The 9,788-nt window shown below is 40.9% G+C and overlaps 1 long non-coding RNA gene across 1 annotated transcript; it reads left to right on the top strand.

Moving 5' to 3' along the window:
• The first annotated feature begins 1,467 nt into the window (after window positions 1–1,467).
• Window positions 1,468–9,211, top strand: LOC146247345 (uncharacterized). Its single transcript, XR_014732311.1, has 4 exons — window positions 1,468–1,785; window positions 8,643–8,736; window positions 8,903–8,963; window positions 9,083–9,211. It is a non-coding gene; the product is annotated as an uncharacterized LOC146247345 (long non-coding RNA).
• The last annotated feature ends 577 nt before the right edge of the window (window positions 9,212–9,788 follow it).

A 9,788-nucleotide genomic window follows, 5' to 3' on the forward strand; every position in this document is an offset into this window, starting at 1 on the left:
CTGCGTCAACTGCAGTTTGTGGCTGCCATAACAGGTGGAGAAGACGGAATCAGACCCTGTATTATCATTGTTTTGACCATGGAAAGAAGAGGTCTGAGTGTTGTGGGCCGACATAATTTGCATCGACCTCCAACCAAAGTTGAGGATCTGCGTCCCTGGCTGAAGGCGCTGAATTAAAAAAAAAACACAGAAGTTTCCTTTTGTCTGCTCGTATTAATAAAGGGTGTAAACTAACTATATTTTAGTATGTTATAGTGTTCTCAATTCATGATATAAGTAGATACATGATTATAACCAAATGTATGGGCATGGCTGTGAGCAAAACAATTGCTGCAGTGCATCTAAATTTAATATAAAGCTTTTGAAACAACGCAGCAATCAAATTATTTCATGCGTCTTTCTAATTGCCATTAGATAGGAGGGAAGATACATATCTTGTAAGTTTTAACACATTGCATATTGCTTGTACCAAAGCCCCTCGATGAAAAAGTTGTTACTATTTATTATTACAGCACAATTTGTCACTCTTTGGCAGTTTATGGCTAATAGCAGAGACCTGATGTAACAACTAGAGCCTCAAGCAGGGGTGAAACTGCCCAGTGTCAGAGGGGTATGCAGCAACAATTTTGGTGCACCCCCCCCAAAAAAAAGAACGTGTGCCGGACATCATCGTGTATAGGCTTTAAATAATAAAGGTTTATTTTAAAGTATATCAGTCACTGTAGGCCTACTATAATTATAAATAATTATATATGTACATATAGCATAGGTATATTCAGGGGTCGACAAATTGTGGCAACCATATTGTGACAAGTGGTAACTTAATCATCACCCCTGGCAACCACATTATTGTAGCCAATTTTTTTCATGTACTTTATTTTCATTACAAATAAATAATCATTGATGGCATTCGAGCATATGCTTTGCGGATGTTTAAATTTGCGTTCTGATTTGTTTACTACGTCCCCATTGTCAGACAGGCTAATTGTTATATTTCCCACATGCAGGGTTTTGATACAGAAATGCATTTTTCATTTGCAATGGCAAGATTAGTTTAGCCTATAACGAAACATGTTAAATTATTTCGATTTGGCATTAGAACTAATCAGACTTCATCTGTAAGCAACCCCACTTAAGCTCACGTTAGCAAACACTAGCTAGTCTGAAAACAGTCTGTTAAAGGTGACATGACATGAAAACTTCATTTTATGAGGTTATTTAACATTAATATGAGTTCCCCTAGCATGCCTTTGGTCCCCCAGTGGCTAGATTTTTCGATAGGTCTAAACAAAGCCCTGGGTGTTCTTCTCCGCCTTTGACAAAATGAAGGCTCAAACGCTCTGTTTGAAAATCTCCTCCAAGTGACGTAGATACGAGAAAGGTTACCTCCCCTCTCTCTGCTTTGCCCGCCCAGATCATCTGGCCCGCCCGTTAGAAACTGAGCTACAGTACCACCGTGCAAGGGCAAGTGCGATATCGGTTTTTCCTGGAGAGACATCATGGCGAGCAAACAAACGAAGCACAACAGTTGCTCAGTGCTTGGATGTACAAATGCAAGCTCAAATCTTTATTTAATTCCTTCATCCGAGCCTCTGCACAACCAATATCTCAATTTTATTTTCGCTGGAAATGCGCCAACACAACTTCCCAAAGTTTTGCATGTCTGCGCCAAACATTTCAGCCACTACTGTTTCCTCAACTTGAGCCAACACAAAGCTGGCCTTGCTGAAATTAAATTCTGGATCATTACTAAATCTCCTTGGTCAAGCTACAAAACTTGGACAAGTAAGTTAACTAACGCTATATAATTGTGTTGCTTTACTGTACATTGTTACCTACCCTTAGAATGTGGCTGTAACATTAGCTCTGCAGCTAACAGCTGAGTTACTGTTGCTAACGTACAAACCCTGTAACGCCAGTGTTGTACACCTCTTTGTTATTTGGATAACCGTTATGCTGTTGGGGTTATGGCGTGCGCGATATCCGCTTTTCCCCTCTTTGAAATTATTATGAGTGTGCACCTCTGCAAACCAGTGTGATCAAATGAGAAGGGGCAAATTCGAAGCATTTTACAGCAACGGGGCTACGAGCCAGCTGAGTTACTGTCGCTAATGTAAAGGTAGATGGCATCAAGTGTGTGTGTGAATACAAACGCTGTAACGCCAGTGTTGTACACTTCTTTGTTATTTGGATAACCGTTCTGCTGTTGGTGTTATGGCTCGCGATATCCGCCTTTCTCCACATTGAAATGAATGAGTGTGCACCTCTGTAAACCAGGGTGATCAGAAGAGAATGGCTAAATTTGAGGCATCTTACAGCAACGGGGGCTACGAGCCATTGCGATACATCCGTTGTAAACATTAGCGCATGTTGCCGCCCCTCTCCTCCTCATTAGCATTTAAAGCTACAGACACAGAAACAGCGCGTTCTGAGGAAAGCTGATTGTGGGACTACTTGTAGTGGCTATAATTCTGCACCATGGCTGAATTTCGGGAAAGAGACTTCAGATACAGTATTAGGGGACCACTAAGGCCTATATAAAAGCATCCAAAAACAGCATGTCATGTCACCTTTAACATGAATATTTGCAAGTCTCCAAGTTTGGTAGAAAATCTATGCATGATTGCACACTGTGCATGATTGATGTAAACCAGAGTTATTGCATTAAGTTTTCCAGATTCTTGTCATTTATTGTACATTTATTATTGTTTTCAGCTTGGCAACCTCGGTTTTGCATATTCTAAACTAGCCTTAAACCCAAATTTGGCTGCTACATTCCCAGTGTTAGCAAACGCTAGCTAGTCTGTTAACATGAATATTTGCAAGCCTCCAAGCACAAACGTCACACTTTAAATCCTACCTGTTGCCTTTAACCATCCACTTATTTACTACTACTGTTGCATCCCTTGACATGTCATCTGCTTTTCCCTCTCTCTTTTTCTATTTTTAGCCCCCGACAACTGTTTTGATTTGTCCATCATTTTCCATAGACGACAACTCAATACTCGTAACTGCTCGCTCAGCGCTCATGGCGCCCCCGCTCCCTCTAGATGTCAAAATTCTATCTTATGAGATAGGGCGCCTACGCTAGCGGTTCTAAAATGTTTTATAACATTGAGGAAATGCAGAAACGCACAACAGCAGCTATAAATAGAAAATACCCCAAAAAGATTTAATATTTTTAAATTTATAAATTTTTTCCATTGCTTTGGCGCCCCCATGGTGCGGCGCGCCTATGCGCCGTATATAGAGCATACCCACTTTTTGCGCCCCTGGCCTCAAGTAGATGAACAAGAAGCTAGCTAACGTTCTACTGCCAACAGTGCTAGCTGGTCGGTTTAGAGGGGAAGTCTCAAATACTTGTACTGACTGTAAAATTAATCACACAACTGAATTCTAGAGGACCTAAGCTTTCGAACAAAGTATAGCAAATGCATATGCCCTGCAGTGAAATCGTTAGAATATCTTATGTTTGTGGCTAATGTGATGCCTGCATATGGCAGCACAGCAGAGTGCAGGGCAGCGATCTGACCGGCAAATGAATTATATCAACACTTAAAAGTCGTTTTCAAGCCATCCAGTGAAAGGGTGTATTGTTGACTTGTTGTAGCACACGAACATTTATGGAAGTTTATTAGACTCTTTATTCAAATGGCAATGCATTTGTCAAATGGCAATTCAATGCGCAAAGTGACAATGCAATCCGCAATTCAAATGGCAAAGCAGTTGTCAAATGGCAATTCAATGTGCAAATGACAATGCAATCCGCAATTCAGTTTGTATTATTTTGAAAACAAAGTTACAAATCGTTTTTACAGAGCTCGCTCTCCTGGCACTAATTTCAGCCATAGTAGCCACTCAGAAGCAGAGTAGAGTTAGGTCTTACCCTCAATAGGGGCGGGGACCCGCCTTGATGGGGGAACTGACAGATTGCATTTTTCATTTGAATTTTGGAACAAAAAGAGCGTGATGACAAGTAAATGCTAATGCAATAGACTGGGGGCGCTGTTTAGCTACCACATTGAATCACCATTTGAATAAAGAGTCGATGAGACCGTGTCAATATGAAATGCAATGCAATAAGCGTTCGTTCCAATTTTTCTTCAAAATAATACAAACTGAATTGCGGATTGCATTGTCATTTGCACATTGAATTGCCATTTGACAACTGCTTTGCCATTTGAATTGCGGATTGCATTGTCACTTTGCGCATTGAATTGCCATTTGACAAATGTATTTTCATTTGAATAAAGAGTCGAAAAAACCTTGTCAATATGAAATACAATGCAATAAGCGTTCATTCACATTTTTATTCAAAATGATACAAACTGAATTGCGGATTGCATTGTCATTTGCACATTGAATTGCCATTTGACAACTGCTTTGCCATTTGAATTGCGGATTGCATTGTCACTTTGCGCATTGAATTGCCATTTGACAAATGCATTTTCATTTGAATAAAGAGTCAAAAAAACCTTGTCAATATGAAATACAATGCAATAAGCGTTCATTCACATTTGTATTCAAAATAATACAAACTGAATTGCATTGCATTGTAAAGAGTCTAATAAACTTCCATACACATTAGCCTGACGTTGTCATACTCATAATTCTAGTCAGAATATGAGTCTGAGAACTCTCCGTTGGGCTTTGACTACAGGGCGTGTTTCAAACGAGCCTAGAAAACAAATGCTTCTTCGCTCAATTGGATAGACCTACAACCAATCAGAGCAACGTAATATGTTGTTTGTTCAAAACGAATTCAACTTAGGCGCTCTTTTGTGACGTGGGTGATTACGTTAATGTTGATCATCTGTCCATCATCGTATAAAGCCCGCCCTGGCAATTTCATTGGTACGCCCAGATTCTGGTTTTCTGTAGTTGTTCCCCAATATGAGACCCTCCAGACCCAACTTCTCGACCAAATTTTTTTGTGGGTGGGGAGAACGTAGCACATACACGAACGTAGCACATCTTGCACAAATCCACTAAATAATGTAATATTTTAGCAGCGGGACTTCTCGGCAGATCTCCATTGAATTGAATGATATCCCCGGTAAAGCGGAAGTGCAAATACAACGGAAGTGCAAAAAGATGAAAAAAGTGGGCGGGGCGGAATAAGTTGAATATGTCAGCCGTCATTAGCCCATTTCAAAGCTTCCAATCTTCAGCGCCACTTTAGCTCACTCCATGCTAATATCGAGCAGGAATATCCAAAAGGGACTGAACTTCACAAGCACAAGTTAGTCACTTTGAAAAGTCAGACAGAAAAACAGAAACAGGTTTTTAAAAATTTTACGAAGCACTCAGAGACCGTAACGCTTGCATCTTATCAACTGGCTTGGAACATTGCACGGGCTAAAAAGCCATACAATGAAGGAGAGATTATAAATGCTTGAGTGACGTTGAAATATTGTCTTCTGAAAACGACAAACTAAAACAAATGGTATCAGACGTCCAACTGTCCTGCCCACTGTTGAACACAGAATATTGGATATTAACACAGTTATTGAATCACAGTTGCACTCTGACCTTCAAGCATGTGAGTTTTTTAGTGTCGCATTGGATGAGAGTTGTGACATACAAGACAAGTTTCAGTTAGCAATATTTGCACGGTCTGTGTCAAATGATTTTGTGATCAAAAAAGAATTCCTTGATATTGTGCCATTAAAAGACCCGTGGCATAGATGTGAAAGAAACAATGATGGCTGCATTTGCGAAAGCAAATCTTCCCATATCGAACCTAACTGCAATAGCCACGGATGGATCCATGATCGGATCTGTGAACGGGCTTGTGGGGCTGTGCAAAGCTGACCAAACGTTTCCCGAGTTTTGGAATTTCCACTGCATCAGCCACAGGGAGCAACATGTGTCTTAATCATTGGATTTAAACAACGTCATGAAGCCTGTGATGGAAATCGTCAACTACATCCGCACACATGCGCTTAACCACAGGCAATTCAAGAATCTCATCGCTGAGCTGGACCAAAGGGCTTCCAGGTGACCTACCGCTGCACTGCACTGTGAGGTGGCTGTCAAAAGGCCAGGTACTCTCTCGCTTTTTTGCGATTTTGGATGCCGTGAAACTGTTCATGGAAGAGAAGGACAAGGACTATCCCGAGCTCTCGAGGCTCTGGTTGAAAACTTAAACAGCTGTCTTAATCCTTGATGTCTTATTAGACAGGTGTCTAACGAGACAGCTCTCTTCGGGGTAAGGTATCTTAAAAACCGTTGTTTTTGAACAGCCTATTAAGACAGGATGTACGTCATCGCGCTGCGTGTAGTTATGTGCTCGCACTAGCGCACTTTGTCAGACGGCAGTCAATTGTATTGAGTTTATTTTCACACTAAGTCAAGTTAAGCTGTATTTAAACTTGTGTTAGATATAGGCTTAATAGCTCATAACATTTGTGTTTGTATTTCACTCATTTGATAGGATTATGATAAAACGCAGCAACTAGCTAGTGTCTGCACTGTGCTGCGATGCTAGCTACTGTACGTTATCGAAAAGTCGGTGCAAATTTACAAATTAGGAGTGTCATCAATAAAATAAGTACATTTTCAGCAACTACACTGCCCACTTCTCAATACATTTTTATTCAGATGCTGATTTACAAGTAACGTTTAGCTGAAAAATGAATTGTATAAACTTAGAGCAATGGCGGTCAAAGAATTCTGATTAACTTGTTGCTCACGGTAACCCCGCGCACAGAGTTATGGGTAATACGTGCCGCCATTAAGACAGCAAGGCAGCTCATATGCTCTCTTAAAAAATGACCGTTATGTGACGTATTTCAAGGTATCTTATTAGACAGGAAGAGAAAATGTAAGACATTTCGAACAGACCTCGCTGTCTTAAAAGGAAGGAAGGAAGGACGCATTTTAAGACATTTCGAACAGAGCCGGACCTCCAGTGGATTATGGATCTGGCCTTTTTGGTCGCCATGCTGTGTCACTCACGGTGCGTTCATACTGCAGACTTTTTTACCGCTCAGCACCGCCGGCCTTCCCATAGTGCACCAAGCTCGGGGGCGTGCCAGACAGATTCATTCAGAGCTGTAGTTCTCTTAAATCACTGTTGTAGTTCTATAATGTCATGGCAAATGTGCAGACAAAATACAACTTTTACACACATTAAGCAAGAATTCGACACGCTTTCTAGATCTGACATGATCTTATCTTCAGCACACGATAGGTTATCTTTTTCCACACTTTTTTTAGGCCGAGTGAAAGATTAAATGCCACCCGCACTCTATGTAACGGGTCTTTTTCCGGCTGGAAAAAAAGATGCATCAGACATAAACGTTGACATGTGTAACCTTTTATTGTATTACTCTAAATCTGTGCAAATAAACTAGATTATGACTAGATTATGATTATTATAAAATAGATTATGACTTGCCTCTACACATTCACAGTATGGATAGCGAGTGGCTGCCAGCCAGCATTTTAGCGTTGAATGTCAATCGTGTGCCGGGTGAGCTAGCTAGACTATGCAGCTAGCACAGAAGAAAGTTACGTAATGTGAAGAAACTGAATTAAAGTACAAAATACAACACACCAAGGACGCCGACAACCGCAGCAACCCTGCGCCAGGCATAATTTTTTTTGTTTACGTCTCTGTAATCGAACATAGACGTATCATACAATACTGGGTATGAAGACACACATACGATGAGTTGCTCTTCCATCTTGAAATTGTCAAACCTAGAAATGTTTACCATGAGCAACAGTTGCTATGTTACAAGAAACAAGAAACCAACCCGATTGGCCATCGCTGGCGTTTTCACGCTCCTCATTTACATAAAGTTGAGAAAATCCAACTTTCGCCGCCCCGCTCGCCTTCCCACAATGCCCTAAGTGAGCGTCGCCGCCCCGCTCGCCTTCCCACAATGCCCTACGCGGGCGTCAACACTGATTGAAAAACCTACACGAAAGCTTTGTGACCCGGTTCCGTGATCTACAACTGAAAAGGCCACAGATTACGTTCCTCGTCTAACCCATTTAATGCGGAGACGGACTGCTTGAAAGCCGCGCTAGTCACAGATGAGGCCGCGGCTGAGTTGGAGATGATCGATCTTCGTGAGGAGCACCAACTGAAAAGTGCTTTAAAGGAAGGGACCATTGAGTTCTGGAAAAGTGTGCCAATGGAAAAAGACCCCAATGTCAAACGGGCTGCGCTTAAGATGATTTCAATGTTTGGGTCAGCATACGTCTGCGAGTCTGTGTTTTCTACCCTGAAACACGTGAAATCAAAGCATCGATCTGTTCCGACTGACACCCATGTGAAAGAAATGCTTCGAGTGGCAACAACGGGATTCAAGCCAGTTTTGAAGAGGATTGTTCAAGGCAAGGAATGCCAGAAGTCCCACTAAGCAACATGCATAGTAAAAGAAAAGCTATTGTAAATTATTATCTATTACGGAGGGAGGGAGGGAGGGAGGGAGGGAGGGAGGGAGGGAGGGAGGGAGGGAGGGAGGGAGGGAGGGAGGGAGGGAGGGAGGGAGGGAGGGAGGGAGGGAGGGAGCACATTAATTAAAAAAAAGGTTAAAAAAATAGGTTAAAAGCAAGTGGATTCGATCTGTCAGCTAAACGAAATCTGCAGCCTACTGTCTTAAAAATTAACCATATAATTTTTGTAGGCCATCATATAGGCTACGGCCTGAGTATGCTGAGGAATATGTCCCTGCAGGATGCAGAAAAGGTCTTCATCTCTGGACCAGTTTATCATCAAAGGTAAGTAGAGAATGCACATTTTCTGCACAATGCCATACAACTTTATAATCTACTATTAATACCTTAATTAACAACCACTCAAGTAATGCTAATTAATGTACACTACTTTGTTAGGGTAACTGATATTTATGCTTACCTAGAAGTAATATTGTCTGTACTATTTCAGTGGAGGAGTTTGATAGGGGGATATCTAAACAATTGCGCACTGAAGGGAGACCATTCAACTAGTAAGTAGTGCTGTTACCGACTTACCGAATATGGGGTTTGAATATTGAAAGGTCAGGAAAAGTCAAATATCCATAATGTTTTTTATATTTGTTTTTCTTGCTTCTATCTCTCATTGAAGGATGAAGTTGTATGGAGGTCTAGATGGAGGTCTCGATGCAGTGATATGGAGGGGATGGAGTGATATGGAGGGGTGATTGTCATTGTTTGACAATTATTCAAAATAAACAATGTATATCTTGAATCTGCCCTGAAAGTCAACCTTGTGTCTTGCCTCTCTAACATTACACATTTGTGGTTGAGATTGAGTGACTGCAAAAGCCATAGCAAATAGAATAGTACTTCACTTTTCCAGAACTTTGTGGTGTCAGACACATCTATGTGATCAATGTTTTGAGTCATGTCCAATACAAAATATCTAGCATGCCCATCCACACCAAAGGAAGCATCCTCATGCAGCCCATCCACCATAGAGGTTCACCACCAGCAGCAGACAAGGAAGCGGTGGATCCTCCGCAGCACCACAATCCCACATTACTCAAAGAAAATGTTTTTTGTGATGACATTAAATAAATTAAAGTACAACAGATTAGAGTTAAACTTATATTTCCACAGATAACTTGGATATTTATGTATAATAGAGCATAAAATAAAATAATGAAACAAATCACAGAATACGTACATTGCATAAGTATTTTGACAAAACCCTGTGTGTGTGTGTGTGTGGAATTTAATTATCTGCTGTATGAATCAAGGATTTACTCATGTTTAGTAGTTGTATTCCCAACAGATGTGGTTACATTCTTTTATAGGCACTAGAGATATTC

Source organism: Hypomesus nipponensis, chromosome 19 (genome assembly GCF_054491055.1).
Source record: "Hypomesus nipponensis isolate SF chromosome 19, ASM5449105v1, whole genome shotgun sequence".
Classification (NCBI taxonomy): Eukaryota; Metazoa; Chordata; class Actinopteri; order Osmeriformes; family Osmeridae; genus Hypomesus; species Hypomesus nipponensis.